Below are 21,801 nucleotides of genomic sequence, written 5' to 3' on the forward strand. Positions count from 1 at the left end.
ACCCGGCAAACACAGGATGCCTGGAGAACACCAGGAAAGAAATATCAAAGGAGGACAGAGTGAGAGCGAGTTTGTCATCCAGTCCCCTAGGAGAGAAGCCCAGGTGGAACATTCAAGCATGGTGAACAGACTCATGGCCTCTGTCAAAGTACAAATACTAGTAACACAGAGAGAGCACTGTCTTTCATTAATCATAGAGAAGTAGGGCTGGAAGGGACCTCAAGAGATCATCCAGCCCAACCTTAAGACCACTATTCCCTGCAGGGGAGACCTCTTCTGGAGGCAGAAGTACAATTCTACCAGGCTTGGAAGTTTCCTAAAACTAGCTTTGCCTTTCCCTGGAGCTCTGGCCAGCACAGCTCCCTCTAAGAAGCGTTTGTTGTTAAGGATGAAACAAAAGTACCAGCTGCTACTGAAACATGTGAAACCTTGTGCTAATGAAAGGCAATTTGCTTATGGCTGATTTTATGTGCTAGTGGTTATGATTTTTAATTCTCCAACTGTTTTTTCCTGTGGTTGCTTATATCTGTTGTACCAGAATATATCTGCAGTACCCTTACAGCACATCTTCTGCCAAAAACATTTTTCTGGCCTGTATCACCCCCACTTTGGATTCATCCACCAGGTCTCAGTTTCTATAACATCTAAGTCAAGACCTCAGCATCAAGATCCTTTGTGACTCTGACCTCCCTACTGATCCAGCCTTTCTTCTTACCATACCACCTCTTTAGCTACACACCAGCCTCAATGAGCCATCTGTATGTTTATAGTCAATTCTCTTATTGCCTTCTCCCATGCTGCCCTTGGCACATGGAATACTCAACCCTGAGGGGATGGGCAAGGTGATCCCCACCCTTCAGTTTTCTGGTTCAAGACCCTTTCTACTAACCAAAGATGGTTAGAGAAAGAGATCTGTTGTATTTCTTTGTTCAAAATACACACACTTAAACATTCAGAACCATCATGTTGAACCAGTCGAACCAACTGATCTTGCTACTATTACTCTTTGTTTCTCTCCCCTGCCATCCTTTGTTTGTTATATTTATTATCCTTCTTGTTTCAATTGTGGTTGTAAGCTCTTTGGGGACAAAGGCCTTTTGTCTATCATGCAAAACACAATGAGGCCTGACCCTAATAATGACCCCTGGGTGCACTATTGTACTGCTGCTGCTACTATATTTAAAGGGCTTATCAACAATATTTTACTTCCAGCATTTATTATCTACTACCACTTTAAAAACTAACTTGTATTTTGTCACTGCCCATTTCTATTTTAGCTTTTCAGACTCTGAAGTATTCCTCACAGATGCACTCAGCTGGTGCATGGATCTAGTGAATAAGCAAGTCTTTCCATTCAAATTCAGGCTAAGAGTTTCCTGTTTGATACAAATTGTATAGCGTGCTTTATTACCCAGATTAATAGCTGCAGACTGACAAAGTGCTTTGGCTTTTTGTTTTTGCGGCTGATGTTCTTGAAAACAAAATGGTCTGATGGAAATTTTCCCTGTGCCTTTAAGAAAGTGCACCTTGAAGCTGGTGGGAGCTACTGGAAATAGGAAGGGTATCTTGTTTTCAGGATAAACATGGGAGAAATAACGTCACCTGCCTCTGGCCTTTTAACTACTTATATTCAACTCTGTCCTTGCAAACAGGGCTATATGAGAACTTTGGGAACATACAATTCCCAGATAATCCTAAAATTATTTTCCATATGGTTGGGAGGGAGTAAAACCCTGTCCAGAGATTGGTTAACCCAAGTTATAAAGATTACATCCTATAGCCAACAGAAATCTAATGCGTTGCAAGTGTTATGTTTAAAGATGAAGATAATGGGGGAGATTTTCAAAGGTATGAAGGGTATGTTTACATGGCAAAGTACAGCACAGAGACCTGAGCTAGTTCTGAATGAGCTAACGTCATCTGCTTCCCAGCAAGGCTAATTAGCCTGCATGAAGCTCCACGCAAACACAGAATAGTGCAGAAGTAGGGCTGGAGGGCACCTCAGGAGGACTTCTGGTTCAGACCCCTACTCAAAGAAGGATCATTTCTTCTAAACCATCCTCAAAAAGTATCTGTCCAACCTGGTTTTAAAAGTTTTGGGAACAACCCTCACACATGGTTATGCTGCTTCTGGGACATGGGCTAGCCTATTCAAAGCTGCCAGGCACTGTATTCTGCTCTGTAGTTGTGCTCAAGGGGCCTAACAGGTACCCTGATCCCTTTGAAAAATGTCAACAGAAGCTGCCCACCAAACTTCCACTTGTGCTTTAGAAATTCTCAACCAATATGCCTGGACTAGGGCTATGTTCAAACAACCCAGAGTGCAGCAGAGCACAGCATCCTCCAAGCACAGTCTAAGCAGTGGCAGCCCGAGAGTGGAAAAAGCAGCTCCCTTGAACCCTAGCTCTCTCTGCCCTGTTCATTTCTAGCACCATTCAAAAGGGCTCGTTCTTTTTCTTCCTATCTTCCTCTGCTCATTGGCAGCTACAAACAGCTTTCAGGCTGCACCTGCAGCTAAGTACAGTGCATGGAGGCTTGCTAGAGAGAAGCAGGCATGATGGAAGAATGAAGAGGGTGGGTATCATGTCTGGATTTCCTAACAGAATCATCATGCTGTGCCTGGTCTCACTGAGCCACCCTCTGATCTCAGTGTCTTATTACCTTTATCCTTCCCTTCTTGCCCTTTTCAGCCATTTCTCTTTCCTTCTTGTTGTGTTACATCTGGAGTTAGATTGGGAGCTCCTGGGGTTGGGTGCTTGACCTTTGCTTTATCCAACTAAGTGTCCAGCACACTCCCAGGTGCTTGAAAATAACATGGAATCACAATCATGTGGGTTTTATACTGTGGATTTTACAGACTGACTTGGAAACCGGCCTGCTTGGCTTGGGTTTAACACAGTCAGATGTCAGAGAACCTGCCAAAGGACTATCAACAAAGAGGAAAAACAAAGGGCAACAAATGAGGTGGGGGCAGTGTCTAGTGCTGGTAAGTAACTGTGGTATTAGGTTTGGTCTGATTGAACATCTTCAGTAAAGATCTGGAATGGAGGTTAAGGACATTTGCAGGTGATATTGAAGGGGAAGCAAACCATAGTGAGGATGGGTTTATACATTCCCCCTCTCAGGAATGCTCTACATTTCTATGGTGCTCCTAAAGAATAGCCAATAGAGGGGCTGACTGCTCTTGTGAGCCTTGTCCAGGGGGACAGAATGCTCCACATTTGACCCCTGCCCTCCTAAATACATACACCTTTAGTTCCTACAGTGGCAGCACCCCCCATTTGCCCAGTCTCTAGGGAGGACACTCTGCAGTTGCGGTACAGCAGGGAGAGAGAAGGGAAAATATCTCTTCCCAAGGACTGAAGAGCTCAGGGCATGAACATAACAGCATAAGCCTGTGGCCTCCCATCCTCTCTGGTAGGGAACTCTGTTGAAGGAGTCAAGAGTATCTCTAGTAGTGGGGCTCCACATTTCCTATAGAGCAAGGCTGCAAACTATGAGCCTCCCTGCAGAAATCTCCAGCCTCCCATGTATCAAAATTCCCAGAGACCCATGCAGCTCCTGGACAGCTGGCAGGGTCTAGGATACAGCCCCATAGACTCTTCATTGAGGAAGAAGTACAGACTCCCCAAAGGAAAAGCTGGGAAGAAATTTCAGCAAGAGAGCCACATCTTTGCTCTAAGCCCTGTGGTAAAGGACAAGTGTGCCTTGAGACATCTGTAAAGATTCCAACATCCTTTGGACACTAGGACCCAATCCCACAAACCACCAAAGCAAGCAGAGCCATAACAATACAGCCAGGCACCCAGGGCAGCTGTGGCACAGGGGCAGCTGCAACTTTCAGCTGCTACCAGGTTGCTCACATGATCATGAAACTGCAGTGGCCATGGATTTTTTTTGCTCCCACTTGTCCCCCCAAAATGGAGCCCAGTTTGGCTGTCCCAAACACCCTGCCCTAATTACATTACTGTAAGCAGGTGTCACATCATAAACACACAAGCAGCCCCTTGGAAATCTTTCTAAACTGCTTCTGTACTTCAAACTATGCCTGTGCTTCTCTTGGGACTTGATTAGGTAGATCAGTGGTTTTCAACCTGTGGTCTGCAGACCCCTGGGTGTTCACAGACTACGTCTAAGTGGTCCACGAAAGGTAACTATGATCAATCAAAAGTATGTAAGTACCCACACCTACAATTCAAAGGGGTCTGCATCTCCATTCAAAAATTTTGAGGGGTCCACAAATGAAAAAAGGTTGAAAACCACTGAGGTAGATAAGAATCCCCAAACACACACTATTTCATTTGCTCCCTCTTGTGAGGTGAGTCCAGTAAGCTTTAGTACTAGAACTGGGTAACATTTTTGCAGGTAAATGGTGTATTTACAGGAAAATGCAGCCTCGGGGCAAATGGAGAGAATACTGCCAGCCAAACAAAGCCCAAAAGAAAAATGAATCATGAAAAAATCCAAATATTTCATTAAGAAAACAAGCTTCGCTTTTAAACTATGGAATAAAAGACATGCAAAAGCTAAATATGATGCTGTCTTTCAGGTTGGATGGAACATTTTGTCCAGCCCCAAATTATTATTTTTATTTTATTTTAGTGACTGTTCCATTTTAGCAAGAAATAACAGAAAAAAATCACTTTGGATTGACTTAAATGAGTATTTTTTTCAGGGGTTCTGCCACTGACCTAAAAAAATCAGCTGTTTATACAGTCCTGCTGATCATCTCGACTTTGCCACTGGGGAAACCAAAGCACAGAGAGGTTAAGGGACTTGCCCAAAGCACACTGCAAGTAAGTCACAGCGAGAAGGTATGAATCTGTGTCTCCTGCTTCCTAATCCCATTCTAAAGCCACTAAAGCCTCTGGTGTTTGCATCTATGAGGTCTGAATATATGCAGAAAAAGAGCAAAATACAGTTCAGTTTGGGATGTTTAATGAAAACATTCCCCCCAAATAGGCTCAGTGTTCGAGCTGAAGCTAAAGCATGAATGGCTAAGAGAGACACAATGGGGGAGCAGACAGCAAACAACACAGAAGTCAGCAGGTGGTATAAGCACAGAAAGACCAATGCAGCTTGTGGATGCTCACCTCAAAGTCTAACGTGCTGGAGGAAGGAAAGCATGTATCCCTGGGATAAACCTATCTGGGACTCCATTACCCATCTCTAGGGAGAGGTTGACAACTGGAAAGAGAAATGACAAGGTAGGAAAGCCCTGGGAAGGAAAGACTGAAGGAGCAAACAATAACATGTTTGCAGCTTTTGGAAGGGTGTAAACTCTAGGGAAGGAAAAGGGTAATTTAGGACAGTGCAGAAGAGGGTGCAACATGGAGGGATGAGAGTATTGAGGTAGAATATTGTCTCTTGTGAAATGACCATGAACATTTCCCATAGGATGTGCACTCATCTCCAAGAGACCAAAGGGCAGTTACGTTCCTTGGACGTTCACCACTAGCCTAGAGAAAACGGTAGGGAACACCCCATGAGAAATGTCCCAGCCCCAGGTCCCAGGAGAGTGGCAGGATGAGCTAACAGGTTGCTTCAGCTTCTGAGATTCCATCCCAGAGATTCAGGCAGACATCCCCTTCCTTACACAGGTTTCTGACAGCCTTTCAGTTTAAGCCTTCCTGGACAGAGTCTGGTTTTCTCACAAGAGACCAAGCCCTGCTAAAATGCTGAACTATTCCACTACAGGGCACCCAGACTGGACAGGGCTGAGTCTTTATAGAAATGGTCTCAAGGGGACCTGGAGAGAATATAAAAGGGATACCAATCGTAGAGTTTCCAGAATGTGCCTGGCTCCTCTGCCCAGATGTCAAAGTCTGAAGACTGGGATGCAGACAGAGAGGGACAGTGGTACCCAAGCATGGCACCGTGCTGTACGATCCCAGGCTGAAGCTGCAGTGAAGTACTCAGTCTTTAATAACCATGTTTACTCCCTGCAGAAGCAGGAAGTTAAAGTGAAAGAGATTTAGCTCCCAAAGGCAGTAAATCTGCCAGTTATCTTCATTGCACAAGAACTTTTGCTAGATAAATGCAGCAACAACATATTTGATTGGCCAATTCCTCCTCCTGCCAAGAAATAAAGTAGCCATCTATTACCCTCTAGAGACAAAGTGTCTTTTCCTGTGCAAGTCAGCTAGTCTCAGATCCAGTTCCACTTACCCCTATCATTTACCTCACACCATCGATCTCCGCTCAGCGTTCTTTCGGAGATGAGATGTTTGTTGGTGACAGATTCTGCACTCAGTAGACGGAAATTTAGTTTTTAGAAGCTAAGCAAGCAGCTTAGTAAAGTGGATGTGGAGAACAGCAGGTGCTTGTATGAAACCTGCAGTGGCCTACGAAAATGAATTATAAACCAGAAGCTGCTCAGACACAAAAGGCACTTTCATTCCCCTTAAACCATCTGAAACTCTGAACACTTCTCTCTTCTCCCACAGCCCCTGCCCAAGAGCTGATTGGACTCTGCAAGCCTAGATTCAAAGGGGATTGATATGCATATACATAGAAGGGACCTGCCTCCTGGCAGTCATTCTGTTGCTACAATTAACCAACAAAAGTAATGGCTTTTTCTGACCTATTCAAGTTCTTAAACCATGTCATTCAAGGTGGTGGCTGAGTGCCTTCCACAGACACACAGACCGATGTGACTAGCATCTCTCTCATACATGGATTAACTCTCAGGTTTTAGCCATGAAAAAAAATTCCAAACTTTAGCACGTCACCATACAAAGGGAAGCCTACGTAGCCATTCTCATTTCAGCTGCCTCAGATTCACTGGGCAAGCTGAGAGGTGCCATGGTGATTTCTCTGAAATGCTGGGGTCAAAACTTTTACTAAATCCTAACACTCCCTCTACCCCAGAAATTATCATCTGCCAGTTCTGTCCCTGCTATTGTTTAATCACAGCTGGGGATTGCCCTGGATAAGAGAAGTCCAGCGATGGTCCTTACCTGAGTGATGAAGAATTCCTCACCCGCTAAGTTGGAGAGAAGGTAACAGGAGTAAACATGGGCCAGGCATGATTCTGGCTAGGAACAGTCCTTCCCTGGGAAGCGTTCAGGCTCTTCCCCTCCGAAGGACTCTGCAGCTGCTTTGCTCAGAAGCCTCAGGTAGTCGGTGACAGCACCAGGTATGGTAGCAGGGAATAGTGCCTCCACATAGCCAGAGACGGCACTGGGGATGTGCAGCAGCACAGCCAGAGACAGGACTGGAGATGTGCAGCACAGCCCTCTAGCTGCAGCAAAACCTTACTTCACTTTTGTGTCAGGAGACCCTGGCATTCTCTCTCTCATGCTCTTGCTACGGTCTGATCAGCTGCAAACATTCCCTAATGAGAGCTGCACATTGAAATCGTCCCCGTATTATGGCTGCTTCCCAGGAAGGTTTTCCTGCTAATTCGGATAATGAGTCAGAAACTCTGCCTTTTTCATCCTTTCTGTTCTCAGAATGTCCCTGTGCCCTGCTCTTCCTTCTCCCGCTCCCACAGCGCCCTGGGGATGGAGCCAGCGGGAAGAAAACAAAAAAGAGACATTCTAGGCAGCAAGATTTTTACAGAAAGACAAGCTGGGTTTTGCTGTGCTTGTGCTATAAGGCAAGCGGGCCCAGTGCTGGCTCCCAGCATGTTTCCCATTCCAGGGAGCAGGGGCTGGCTCAAGCCACCCAAGAGCCCCAGAGCTTGCATTTGGCTACTTCTGTGGGGTGGAAAAACTGAAATCCTGCTTTGTGTCTGATTTATCTGTTAAGCAGCAGATTTTCAACAGCATCAACCTCTGATTTGGCTCTCATGTGCACAGGTGTGCACTGGTGCAATTCCAGCTTGCTCAGTGGTGTCCATCCTGATTTACATCAGTGTAAGGTGAGATGAGATGAAAGTCCCTACAGCCCAGCTTTTTCTATGACACCACCCTCTCTCCTGGTACAGCCTGCAGCTTGTGCTGCTTCCCAAAACCCCAGCAGCTCTTCCCCAATGCTTCAGACTGGCTCTTTAGCCTCCCACAACCCACTCCCTCACCCCCTCAAACCCTGCCCATGCCATGACCCCAGCTGCTCAAGCTTCTGTCATGCTGTGCTACATCATTCCTGCAGTGCTTCAGTTCCCCAGATCAGGAGCATAACTGAGTGGGGAGGGAGACTAGGGCAGCAGCCCTAGTTGTCACTTTTGGGGTGGGAGGGAAGGTTGGGGACACAAAAGTAGTCGCTGCTGCAGAGGTGGCTGACCAAACTGCCACCATCAGCTGGTGGCAGCTGGCACTGCCCTGCTATGCCTGTGCTCCAAATCACACTGTTTCCACATCACCTCCAGTCTGCCAGGGTCTCCAGGACCCCCAGGGGTTCAAGTCTTCCCTTCTTCCCTTCACAATGCTCCCACACCACATCCTTGGCCTACTACTGCCATACCCCTACATTTTTTCCATAGCTTATGGAACCAGTACAGCCAGCCCCAACAGTTGGATCCTGACTAGCTCCAGCTTACCCAGTAACACTCACACACAGCTAATAAAGGGGCATTAACATGTGATACAGAGCACCAGCCAACATCAGAAATCAGGTGGGACCAGATGTGTGAGCAGATTATTCCTCATCTACCTGCAGCAGGAGTCTTACAGCTTCCTCACAAAAACTGCTGCTGGCCACCATTGGGGGCAAGGTCCTGAACTAGATGGTCCTCAAATGATCCCATGTGGCATCTCCTTTGTTCAAAGGGGCTCCATCCACACTGCATCCCTGGAGACTCACAGCAAACCTAGGCCACTGAAAAGCCAAAGAGCCCTGATCATTGCCCCCTTGGAGGCCCAGTGCCCTAACAAGGTAAGGGCTGTGCCTTCTGTGCAGAAGGTGTTTCCTGCGCGCGCAGGAGGAAGCCCCGTTCTGCTCTGATTCTACAGGACTTCGGCTTCACAGGTGCCTCGCTGACAGGCAGCAGGTTATTTCGCCGGTACAGGCAGCTCTGATGACCTGCTTCTCTGGTGCCACTGGAGTTCCAGCCCAGAAAAAGAGGCAAAGGGGCAGTGTCTTATCTACTTAGCCTCATGGAGACAAGACTTGCTTTTTCTGTGGCAGCAGTGTATATAATTTTGCAGGAGCAGAGGGAATGATTGGACTGTGCTGATGAATAAGATGGGAGCAGAGCTGCTTCATTTTCTGAGAGCTGGCATTCGTGTCCATAGCAGCATAAACTGACTGTTTCTGTCACAGGAAGCCACCTCTGACTGACTGTCAGCTCATTACAGGCTGCAACAAGTGCTTGACTGTACACATCCTGTCAGCGGCAGAAAGGGTGTATGTTGGGGTGGGCACAGTAATCCCACGGCACATCTTCAGACACAGGCCTGTACCCTCAGCAATGGGCTGCCTTCCAGAAAATCTCATATACAGAGCCCAGAATTGTCCCTAATAACAAAACAATCCCCCTGTGACCTCACACCACGCAGCCCCAGGCAGCATCAGCAGATGACTCTGCAAAACAGAAATCAAGATTGGCTTGAAGCAAAAGCCTTGTTACAAACTTCCTAGAATCTGTGGGAAGTTTGGAATCTACATTGAGATCTGGCCCCCAAACCGACGCTGGGCAGAACAAAATGCTGAGCAACAATGAACCGGGCAGGAGGCAGCAGGACTCTCCCTTTGCATAGCTAAGAGCACTGAGTTTTGATGGCAACTGCATTAGCAGGGTGGAAATCCTAGATAAAAATCCTCTGCACATCCACAGGAGCTGCTGGAATCTATGGGCACGGTGTCAGCTGGCGCATGGCAGGACAGAGTCCCCACTCTTGCTCCTGTTGTTTGCCTCAGTTATCAAAGCCCTCGCAGAACAGTTCAGACAGTGTGTGATAATTAAAGGTAAACAGAGAGGGCCAGAAATGAACAAAGCCTCCTTATATACAGCAACCCATTTGCTCATACCATGAGGCCTCTGGAACAGCTCTCACAGAGGTTTTATAATACTAGCAGAGTTTAAAGGGTTTGGGGGTTTGGAAGCGAATGACCACAAAGTTAGTTGTCACACTCTCCCTCAGCAAACCCCCTACCTCAAACTGCAGCAGAAGGGCAAAGAAAAGGTGGTAAGCCAGATGAACTACCCCGATATGCATCTTGCTAATTCCCTGAAAGCCATCTTGGCTTTGTGGTAGGATAAGCTGCTGAAATGCAAGCGCAACAGAACTAGAAGGATGGACGGAGGGATTGGAAATCAAACTGGTCACATTACCAAACTGTAATCGTCTGCCACAGTAGCCCCATCAAAATCCCTGCAAGCTGCTTCCGTCAGTTGAGGGCGGCTGCTGTGTCCTTCATACTGGCCACATACAATCGCTGGATTAAAATGCACACGTTGTAATTACCCAGACAGGGTGGGGGATTAGCCCAAACTTCCTACAGATAGGACTTAACAGCAGAGCTGCAGCTCTGTGTCCCCTGGTTTAACAATGATAAGGCAACATTAACATCCCGAATCAAAGTTTCCCTGACCCAGGATGTTTCTTTGATAGAGTCACTGCAGATGTGTGTGTGTGTGTGTGGTAGGGGCAAAAATAGCTTAAGCAGTCTGGGTCTGGGATAACTTTTATGAATGCAATCCAGATGGATACTTTAAAAGAGAGGCAATGCACACAGGATGCACTGTGAGCTTTCCTCATGTGGCTCTGCGCAGAAGGACTGGATGACCTAGTAAAAGTCGGTCCAAAAGGTAGCACATCTGGTGTGCTGAGGAAAACCCCCCACATGTCAGAAACATTTTTAATGGAAGGAGAGAAGCAGACTCCAGGAAAAACTGATGCAATAATATATGTCTCCTGCCTTGCTGAACCTTATTGTGATATTTATGTACCCAATGGGATGAATAAAACTGACCCTTTACAGGGGCAGGCAATTATTTCAGGAGGAGGGCCGCTTACTGAGTTTTGACAAGTCATCCAGGGCTGCATGACAGGCAGCCAGGGGCAGATAAATATTAATTTTCTAATATTTTTAGGGTCCTCAAGAGCCAGATAGAACGGCCTGGTGGGCCACATCTGGCCTGCGGGTCGCATTTTGCCCACCCCTGCTTTAGAAAGATGCTGAAATAAATGGTCCTCTGTTCTCAGTACAAAGTAGCAAGGGAGACCTCTAGTTGAATGAATGTGGCCAAAGGAAATGAGTCCTTCTTGCATTAAATGCTAGCTAATGTATTATTGTATTGTATGTTATGCGACCTCATACTGCCTCTTGAAAAAAAAAAACAAAACAACTGCCCCAGACATAAAATAAATAAGTAAAAACTTAAGTTTATGTTCAGGAGCTTCCTTGCATTGGAGGAAGAAGTAAATATTATATCAAACATTTAAAGCATCATTGCCAATATGTCCTGGCTTTGTGTTCTTCCTTGAACAACAGACACTGCAACAGATAAATATGCCAGGACAAATTTGTTAACATTGCATTATTGACAGCCAAAAACAGATCATTTTTAAACAGGAAGTCTGAATCGCTGCCAGACGTTAACAAGTGGATAGCTCAGCTCAAGGATTTAGCAGCAGCGAGGAAAAAATACTAAAACACCTAAAATAATTGGAAGGACTTTACAAAGGTGAGGACTCAGCTGCCTGGTGTCCTCAAAAAGCCAGATAAAGGGAGGAAAGAAAAGATTAAAGGAAAAGGAATCATACTCCAGATGACTGTGCAAAAGAATTTCAAACAGCATTAAAAACTCCACTCAGCCAGCAGGATTAAACTGAACCCAGGACACATCAAATAGGGCCTGATTTTCAAAAGAGCTTAGCACCCACTGAGTGGTTCAGAATAAGTGGCCCTGGTTTAAAATATATATTTATTATGGTCTGGAGAGGTTCAGGGAATGCTGAACTGATAGGGCTGGTATTTGGAGTCGATAACAAATTATGAGGCGAGTCAAATCTAGAGAAGTCTGGAGAGGTTCAGAGAGATGAACCAAAGCTACTGTAATGAATTGGGCAGCATAATGGGAGATGAAATTCAGTGTGCACAAGTGAAAGGTAATGCACATGGAAGGAATATCTTGGATTCTGCATATACACCACTGAGTTTTAAATTCATTGTAATCATTTAGGAGGAAAGATGTGGGTGTCACTGTGGATGGCACAGGGAAAACCATCTGTTTAATGCACAGTGGTGTTCAAAAAACGAATTTAGTTTTAAGTTGTTTTAAAAACAGAAAAGAAAATAGCAGCGCCATTGTTACAGAGACACCAATATTGACTCCACTATTTGGGTAAGTTGAGATTTGCGTTTAGAAGTAGTCAATCTCTTTGCTGCTGTGAAAAATACAGCATAATATCTTTTGAGTGTAGAATGGCATTTCCATTAATTTATAAGAAACCACTAGTTTAGGAGTTAAACTGAGGTCCTTTAAAAATGTTTGGACTCAAAAATGTTTTTTACCAAACCTTATTATGCCTCCAATACCTCCAGTAACAAAATAAAATAAACTGATCAAACCTTCTGTATAGTTAAAGTTCATTAAATTTTCCACATACATCCAATATCTGAATATTTTTTCTTTTTAGATTAATATCATTTTCTCCATATTCTTCATGACTGAAAATGTCTCATTCTGCAGTGGCTGAAGGACACAGTGTTTTGCTACACAGAAATAACTACTTTCTTGCAAAATGCCCCCTGTTTCCTACTGCTTTCAGTGGAATGGAAATCACAGCAGCTGTCTACTTTTGGTCCTTTTGAAAAGTGTCTCTCTCCTGCTTTGTTGTCCAGGGATGGATGGTATTTTCAGAGGCAAAACAAGGCAGCCAGGCATCCAAGGTAGCTGTGACACATGGGGGCAGTGGTGACTTCTGGCTACTGTCATGTGGCTCAATTGTGTGGCCATGGCAGCAGCTGGTTTTTTTCCATTTCTCCCAAGTCAGTACTTGTGGTCATGAATAATGTATGCCCCTGGAGGTTGGGGGGCGGGGGGAGGGAAGGGGGCACAGCGACTGCCCTCCAGTGGCAGCAGTGGTGTCAGCGGGGAGCGGGAAGCTCCCACAGGCAGCCATGGTGGTGTCAGTAGCAGGGCAGGCCAAGCAGGGAGCTCCAGCAGGCAGTTGCAGCGGTGTTGACAGTGGGCAGTGAGGTGGCAAGTGCTGACCGGTGGTCTGTAACCACACGCAGACATTGCCAGCAGCGGTGGCAGTGGCCAGTGGAGATCAGGAACCGCCCACAGATGCTGCTGGCAGTGTTGGCAGTGAAGTGTGGGGGGCAGTGAGCGGTAACTGCCCATAGGCACCGCTGGCAGTATCAGTAGCACTTTTCACAGGGGGTGCACCGCCAATCTCAGGGGGTGCACATGCACCCCCGTTCACTCCCTACATGTTGCCAATGCCTGTGGTGGCTGCTCCAGTTGCTACATCCTAGTTACACTACTGAGCGCCTCTACCTTCCTGATATAGGGTACTAAATATCTTACTTGTGGGAAATTGTAGCATCAGTCCCACTGGGAATTAGGGGACTGAAAGGGGAAAGATGCAAACTTTCAGTTCCAATATCTTTTCAAGAGTCATCCACTGCATCAGATCTTGTTAACAGGCCTGGAGAGAGAGGGAAATTACTGTGTATGTGGGTGCGCATGTAATCAGAAACTGGTTTAAACCTGTAACAGAACACAACTGGTTTCAATCTGTTCAGTGCACATAACCCAGTTTGAAAATGGCTGAAACTGACTTGAGATAAATCTGGCTGAATGTAGTATCAGACTTAATTGATTTGGCTTAAATCAGTTTATGCAATGTCTGTCCCAGACCCCATGCTGGTTTAAGATAAACCAGACTCCCCCAGCATCCCGGCATGCTGTCTGGGCTGGGTGGGGCTCTCTGCTCCACAACAGAGCTGGCCCCTTCCCTCTGCTCCCTGGCTGGAGCTCCAGCAGAGACAGCAGGTACAGCAGGGTCTGCCTGCCCCTGCCCTACCCCCACTTTGCTGCTTTCTGCTCAAGCAGGAATCCCCACCCTGCTCCCATAGCACAGACCCCAGCCCTATGGACCCTAGGCATGTGATATGCTAGCTAATGCTGAGAGGTGTCTGTGTGTGCACGTCTCCAGTTTCACTGGGTCAGGCAGACAGAACAGTGACTACTTAGGGCTTTTTGAAGCTAATCAATAGGTCAGCTAGTAAGCTGCTGGCCCCCCGGGGAGCCACATGACCGGAGACTTGTGAACAGGATGTGCAAACAAGAGTGCTTCTAGGCCTGGCACACAAGTTAGCATGGGAGTTTATGCAGGAGGGTGAGTGGAAGGGCTTGAGGCCCTGCCAGTGAGCACTGGGGAAGGCAGTCACAGCAGTAGCCAGATTACCAGTGGTACAATGTGGATGGCCACACGTGGCACCTTGAGGGTCCCCTTGGAGTCTGAGACCTCCCCGTCTGGCACTTTTGAGATCTCCACCCAGACAAAATACATGGTTCTAGGCTCCACGCAGACAGAGTCTCTGGCTCTCGGCTGCGGGGGCTGCCTGGCATGATTCCAGGCACATGGGACCAGGAGCATGTCCATCTCCCTTTGCAAAGTTTGCTCCACTTTGGAGTCTCTAGGGTGCCAGATAGAGGAACTCCAGACTCCAGTCCAGAAACTGTGCGCCATCAGGGATTGTGAGCAGGAGATAGACTCCTACCTCCAGGCCCCTGACCCCCTGGAGTTTGAGGGTACACCAAAGTCACCTTCCAGGACAAGGGAGGGCTTGAGGATCTCCCACACTGTCCAGCTAGGAGGTTGGACCAAGGTGGTTAACAGCCCCAAGGCCTTCTGCACCAGGGTCCCCTCACCTCCAGAGCTTTACAACAGGTATGAACCTCTTGCAGCCCCAGTAGAACCTGAAGAGCAGCCAGATCCTGCAGGCAAGGGAGGACCACTAACATCTACTGTCCCTGCTCTCCCTAAGGCCACAGATAGAGTGCTCGTTGTGGGAGACTCCCTCCTGAGGGGGACTGAGGGCGCAATCTGCTACCCTGACCCCTTAGCCTGGGAGGTCTGCTGCCTCCTGGGAGCCTGTATCTGGGATGTAGTGGAGAGGATCAGAAGCTCATCCAGCCCACCAACCACTACCCTATGCTTCTTATCCATGTGGGCACAAATGACACAGTTCGGAGCAATCCCAGCCGGGTCACGAGAGGCTACAGGGCTTTGGGGGTTGGGGGCACAGGTGGTGTTTTCCTTGATCCTCCCAGTTTCAGGCTATGGGCTGAGGAGGGAGAGGAGGATTGAGGTAGTCAACGAAAGACTGCAGCACTGGTGTCATCGTGAAAGCTTCAGCTTCCATGATCACAGTCCGCTCTTTGGTGAGAGAGGCAGTGGTCTGCTGGGAAGACACGGCCTACACCTCACTGCACTGGGGAGGAAGCTCTTCTCAACCAGAATGGCTGACCTGCTCGACCGGGCTTTGAACTAAGCCCGCCGGGGGATGGGGGGAATACTGCTACAGCAAGCCCACTGGGCAACTTTTGCAAAGCCAGTGGGCTAAGGCACTCAAGAGAATCCACCCCTATCCCAGCCCTGGAATGATGTGTAGAGAAGACTAGGGCCTCCAATGGGATACTTACATGCCTGTACACCAATGCCAGGAGCTTGGGGAACAAACAAGAGGAACTGGTCTTCCTGCTAAACAAGAATGACTGATCTCATAAGGATAACAGAGACCTGGTGGGACTCCACCTATGACTGGGACACAGGTATACCCTGTACAGGAGAGATCATGCAGAGAAAAGGGGCAGAGGTGTAGCTTTCTATGTCAAGGAAAACTACACATCCCTGCAAGCTAATATTGGCACCCAGGGTGGATGACTGGAGACCCTCCGGGTTAAAATCCATGGTGAACATGGAACAGGGGACACAATGGTAGGAGTCTACTACAGACCTCCTAATCAGGATGAAGAGATCATCTAGAAATTCACCAAGGAACTGGCTGAGGCTGCACACTCCTGATGCAATGGTTGTCATGGGAGGCTTCAACTACCCAGACAACTAGTGGGAAGAGCGCTCATCCAAATCTGAATGGTTGCAAAGCTTTCTCATGTGCATGGACGAGCTCTATCTGACTGTAGAAGTCTATGGACCGACAACAAGCAAAGCACTGCTTGACCTGGTACTGGTGAAGGGGGATGATCTAGTCAGCGACCTACTGACCAAAGGGAAGCTGGGAGACAGTGACCATGAGTTGATCACTTTCACTATCCACCGTAAAGCTGGCAAGTTAATCAGCAATGCAGAAGTCCTCGACTTCAGGAAAGCTGATTTTGACAAGCTCAGGAAGCTTATTGGCAAGACCCTAAGGGACCACAACTTGAAAGGGAGAGGAGTTCAGGGTGAGTGATTGCTTCTCAAGGCAGCAATCCTAAAAGCACAAGCAATGTCTATCCCATCTCAGAGGAAAGGTAGCAAAAGGGCACAGCAGGAAACTTGTTGACCTCCTGTGTCTAAAAAGAAAAACCTATAAAGGATGGAAGACTGGAATCACCTCAAAGAAGTATTCTGCACTGATCTGGACCTGTAGGGAGTGAACCAGGAAAACCAAGGCTGTGTCTGAACTCCAACTGGCTATATGTAACAAAGACAATAAAAAGTCATTTTTAGGTATGTGGGGAGCCGGAAGAAAAGTACCATTGGACCCCTGCTAAACCAAATGGGACAAATGACACCCAGGAAAAAGCCAACCTGCTTAATGGCTATTTTACATCAGTTTTTCACCAACCTGCTCAATATGGTACGGGACGGCCAGGATGAGAGAGAATTGTTACCCTACATCAATGTAGACCATGTAAAAGAAAACCTCGAGAGGCTGGACACCTTCAAGTCAGCTGGCCCAAACAGTTTACACCCCAGGGTACTTAAGGAGCTGACAGACATCATAGCTCAGCCACTGATCTTTGAGAACTTGTGGTGCTCAAGTAAAGTGCCCAAGATTGGGAGAAGGCCAATGTGGTGTCTATCTTCAATAAAGGGAGGAAAGTAGATCTGCAGTACTACAGACCTATCAGCCTGACCTCTATCCTGGGGAAGATCTTGGAAAAAATTATCAAAGAGACCATTCTGGACAAACTGGCTGATGGCAACATCCTGAGGGATAGCCAACATGGGTTTGTTGCAGGTATGTCTTGCCTGACCAATCTCATCTCATTCTATGACCGAGTGACATATCGACATTCTCCCTGGACAAGGTAGAAGAGATTAACATCATATATCTTCACTTTAAAAAAGCCTTTGATCTGATGTCCCATGATCTCCTCATGAAAAAATTGGCCAACTCTGGCCTTGGCTACATCACAGTCCAATGGCTGGGGAATTGGCTCTGAGGCTGGACCCAGAGAGTGGTAATAAATGGAAGGAAATCATGGTGGTACACCATGACCCGTCCTTGGGCCTACACTCTGTAACATCTTTATTAATGATGTAGACATTGGTATCAGAAGTGGACTGACTAAGTTCGCCAATGACACCAAACTTTGGGGTAAAGTGTCCACACCTGAAGATAGGCTGGTGATCCAGGCCGACCTCTACAGGCTCAGAAAATGGGCGGATGAAAACCTGATGGCATTCAACACTAAAAAATGCATGGTACTCAACCTCGGATAAAAACCCCACAGCATGCTTATAGGCTCAGCAGTGCTAAGCTTGCCAGCAGCACCATAGCCAAAAAGGATTTGGGGGTCATGACTGACCACAAGATGAATATGAGCCACCATTGTGATGTTGCAGCTGGTAAAGTGAGCAAAACTCTGGTTTGCATCCATAGATGCTTCTCAAACAAATCCCAGGATGTCATTCTCCCACTGTACTTAGCCTTGGTGAGACTGCAGCTGCAGTACTGCATCGAATTCTGTGCTCCACAATTTAAAAAGGTGGTGGAGAAGCTTGAGAGAGTCCAGAGGAGAGCCACGCATTAGATCAGAAGGTAGGAGAACAGGCCTTATGTTGAGAGGCTGAGAGCAATGGAACTCTTCAGCCTAGAAAAGCACAGTCTCAGGGGTGACCTAGTGGCTGCCTATAAGTAGATATGAGGTATATATCAGGATCTGGGGGAATGCCTGTTCATCGGAGCGCCCTAAGGGAGGACAAGATCAAAGGGTCACAAACTCCTCCAAGACTCTTTCAGGCTGGACATAAGGAAAAACTTCTTTACTATCTGAGCCCCCGAGGCCTGGAACAGACTGCCTCCAGAGGTCGTGCAAGCACTTACTCTAGATTCTTTTAAGAAACATTTGGATGTCTATCTTGCTGGGATCCTTTGACCCTAGCTGACTTCCTGCCCCTGGGGCAGGACTCAATGATCTTCTGAGGTCCCTTCCAGCCCTAATGTCTATGAAATCTATGTTTAAGAAGAGTTTGAACTAATGGAGAGAGGCTATTGTTTTGCTAATGGGGCAATAAACACTGTTATCAGCCTCCTGCTGGCTTGCTCATCTGTCAGTTTGCTGCAGAGAGTATAAAGAAGGGAGGGAGATGGAAAAGCTCCATAGCATCAATAGATGCATGCACTGCACACACCACCCCACTTGCCTCAGAGTGCTAGCAGGGGGCAGGGTCTGGCAACACTCCTGCCCCTTGAGCAGCTAGCAGGGAAAAGCCTGGGATGGTGCAGGCAGATCTCCCTAATCAGAGGCCCTGTAGGGGCCTGGCCACATCCCCCCAATTCAATACTGTGCAAGGGAAGGGAGGGCTGCTTTAGTACTCCCCAGTTTGAGCCACTGCAAGCACATGCCTGAATTTCCTCAGTGCAGAGAGAATGTCTGTTAGGTTACAAACCAGTTCAGCCTAGCCAGGTTAGACTAACCTGCAAAGATTGAATCAATTGAGGCTCAGGTTTTTTGAAAGTGTGTCCCTAGCCTGTGTGTGCATATATGCATGCATGTGTGCAGTGAAAGCATGATGGCCAGTACTGTGCATCTAGCTGCACTAGCCAGAAAGCCTCTGCTGCTGGGGAATTTTTTTTTGCTATTGGCATATGTTGGACAGGCAAAGGGACAGTGAAACCCTGGCCATGCACCAGCACCACTTCTCTGCCCTCCCTGCTGTCAGATTTGAGGCAGGGAGGGTACAGGTTGCAGGGAGAAGGGAGGATGGGGGTGGGAAGGAAAGGCAACCCCCAAGCTCTATTCTGGCACCCTCCCACAGGCTCCTGCCCCACTTGCCCACTCAGCATTACACTAATGGTATGCCATGAAAGGGGCAGTACAAGAAATGGGGAATTTGGAGGGCAGGAGGAATGTGGGGATTGGAGTATATATTCTGCCTGGTTTATGTTGCTCTGGCAGAGGAAAACAGCTCAAAAACTGGACTGTATGTCCTCACTGCTTTTTGTTACTGTAAAGTGGGAGAGAAAGCAGCCAGAATGTATTTGTGAATCTGACTATAAAAGTTAACATTTTTTAAGATGAAGCAAGATTGGTTCTTCATCTCTTCCAACTAGCATACATACCACAGGATGATATTGGTTTGGATTTCTACTTTAGTCTTCACGTATACATTTTTAATTAATGCCCCTCACCCCAACTGTTGTACTCCATGAGGGGGAAAAAATTGAATCTGATTTTGAAAATCAGTTATTCTCATCTGGCTCCACAAGCACTAACATGCCTTATTCATGATCAGATGGTGTTTGCATAGTGTCGCTACATGGCAGAGTTAAGGTTTCTGTTGAAGGAAAAACTTTCAGTTATGAAGAAAAACTGGGAAAAAAAAATTGTTGCTAAACCTAAAAATAATCCTTCCTCCTTATGTAGCCCAAGCACAGAATTTCAGTGAGCTCCAACTCTACAGGAAGCTGGAAGGCTCTGTGACAGGAGAAGAGTTAAGCTTGCCTGGATGCTCTTGCTGTGCGTTTCCACACCTGGATATATTGTGATGCCTTCTGGGTGCATCTCCAAGTGTATTAGATCCAGGAGCAGTTGACTCATGAGTAAACACTTCCAGGCAGGTGTTGAATGTGTAGGGAAGCTGGAACAGATTTGCTGCTAATTGCAGCAAACAGCTCTCACTTCCTAGGGCCCTGCAATTGGCTCCTGCTGCCACCAGGGGGAGCTCTAGGCTCCCCCTGGGTGCTAGCCCAGGGACTGGCAGAGAGCATCCCACCAGCAGACAGCCTGGGCTATGACATTGCTCCCTGATCCCAGGGGAACTGCTTCTGCCAGGGCAGGCCAATGTCCCCTTGACCTGGCAGGAGGGAGCTCTCAGCCCCACCCCTGCGGCTCTTTCCAAGCTCTGTCCCTCAATTGCACAATTGGGGCATGGGGCTGGAACCTGCCTCTGACTGGGACAATCCCCAGCCCTGGCTCCATGATTGTAGGGTAGGGGCTGGAGAGCCTGTTCCCTGCTGAACTTGTGATTGCAGAGCTGGGTGGGGAACAGGCTCCCCAGCCCCCACCAGCAGAGCTCCCAGCATCTGCTCTGTGGTTTCAGGGCCACTTCTGGGAGATGCTAATCTTGTTGCGGAGCTGGTGCTGGGAGATAAGGATCTCCCAGTCCCCCACTCCCCAATCATGATGGGGGAGCAGGGGCTAGGAGATAAGGATCTCCCAGACCCTGCTCCCCAACTGTGATCTTGGAGCAGGGAGGACTTGGAGCTTCCTGCTGCCAGGGCAGGGGGACATAATCCCTGCCTGGGCACTGGTGATGGAACCCACCCTGGCAGCAGGGAGCTCCTGGGGGTAGGGAGCAATCTCCCTACTGGCTGGCAGATTTGCTCCCAGTCAGGCTTCCATTTAAGGGCTACTGCACAGTTAGTAACTGCAAGTAAATTTGCTACTTACATTTACAGGTAGCAAATTTAGTCATGATCACTGAGGTTTACTGTGGAGTAAGCATATGCATGTGTAAACACACATACACATGCTTACGGCGCAGTAAACTACGCTGCTTCACAATAAAGTATGTTGTGTAGACACGTCCTCTAAGTTGAATTTTAATGTGACTTCCCTGAGCATATAATGCTTGGTGCTGGGATGATTATACCATTCCTGTAATTTATTTTACCCTAAATTACTGATCATTACTTCACAATTTTATTTCTTTTCAATTTCATTTTTGGCTGGAAAATATAAGTCATTGATTCCCTCTTCAGCTTGAATATCTTGTTCAGTTCTGGTCATCTAGGGTGCGTCTACATGAGATATTTACTGCAGAGTAGACTAAACATTGCACATCTACATGTGCGCCCCTATCAGGGCGGAGCAAACTAATTACTTCTTCAGCAGGACAGTACTTGTAAATACAATTACTATTCTGCTGTGCAGTTTTTCACTCTGTAGCAGTGCACATATAGATGCTGATGAGGTTGGCTGGGGCACAAGGGTGCTTCAGTACAGGAGCTGCCTGCCAGCTAGCCCAACACTGGAACACCCTCAAGCCCCAGCCAGCCCCTCTACAGCAACTTGAGCTGGGGTTCCCTGCCAGCTGGGGTGCTCCAACCCTGCTCAACATGCTGCGGTTCTGGGTAAATGTTCAAACAGTGTGCCCAGGAGAAATAAACTCCAGAGCAATAAACTGGAGCGTTTATTACTTCACAGTCATTGCACATGTAGACGCACCCCCCGAAGACAGAGCCTATGGAAGGGAAAGTGAAATGTATAACAGGCCTTGATCCAAATCTTCTTCCAGTCAGTGTTACCAAACTGACCTGTCAAGGTCTGGAAAATCTGGAGAAAGTTACAAGACCTAGGCTATTTTGTCTCCAAAAGAAAGGATAAAGAAGACCTATTGACCTTTAATTTCTCTGTACTTTTTTTATACATCCTTCAAAAGTGTGGTGGGAGCAGAGCAGAGGTGAGGAGGCTTTAATGAGAGCAACTCAGTGTCCTTATGC

The 21,801-nt window shown here is 47.3% G+C and overlaps 1 protein-coding gene across 4 annotated transcripts in view; it reads right to left on the reverse strand.

Moving 5' to 3' along the window:
• Positions 1-21,801, reverse strand: part of SYNDIG1L (synapse differentiation inducing 1 like) — a 94,300-nt gene that overhangs the window by 21,949 nt on the left and 50,550 nt on the right. The window contains exons 1-2 of one of the 4 annotated variants that reach the window (XM_090033674.1): positions 6,960-7,548; positions 6,169-6,344 (exon numbers count right to left, since the gene is read on the reverse strand). The exons of 1 other annotated variant lie outside the window; for it this stretch is intronic. The gene's annotated coding sequence lies outside the window, so the exon portion shown is untranslated. Of the gene's footprint in view, positions 1-6,168; positions 6,345-6,959; positions 7,560-21,801 lie in introns of those variants that run through there. 2 more of the 4 variants (XM_090033675.1, XM_090033672.1) reach the window with 2 other exon arrangements.

The sequence above is a fragment of the Crocodylus siamensis genome, chromosome 2 (genome assembly GCF_052110815.1).
Source record: "Crocodylus siamensis isolate JL-2025a chromosome 2, ASM5211081v1, whole genome shotgun sequence".
Lineage (NCBI taxonomy): Eukaryota > Metazoa > Chordata > Crocodylia > Crocodylidae > Crocodylus > Crocodylus siamensis.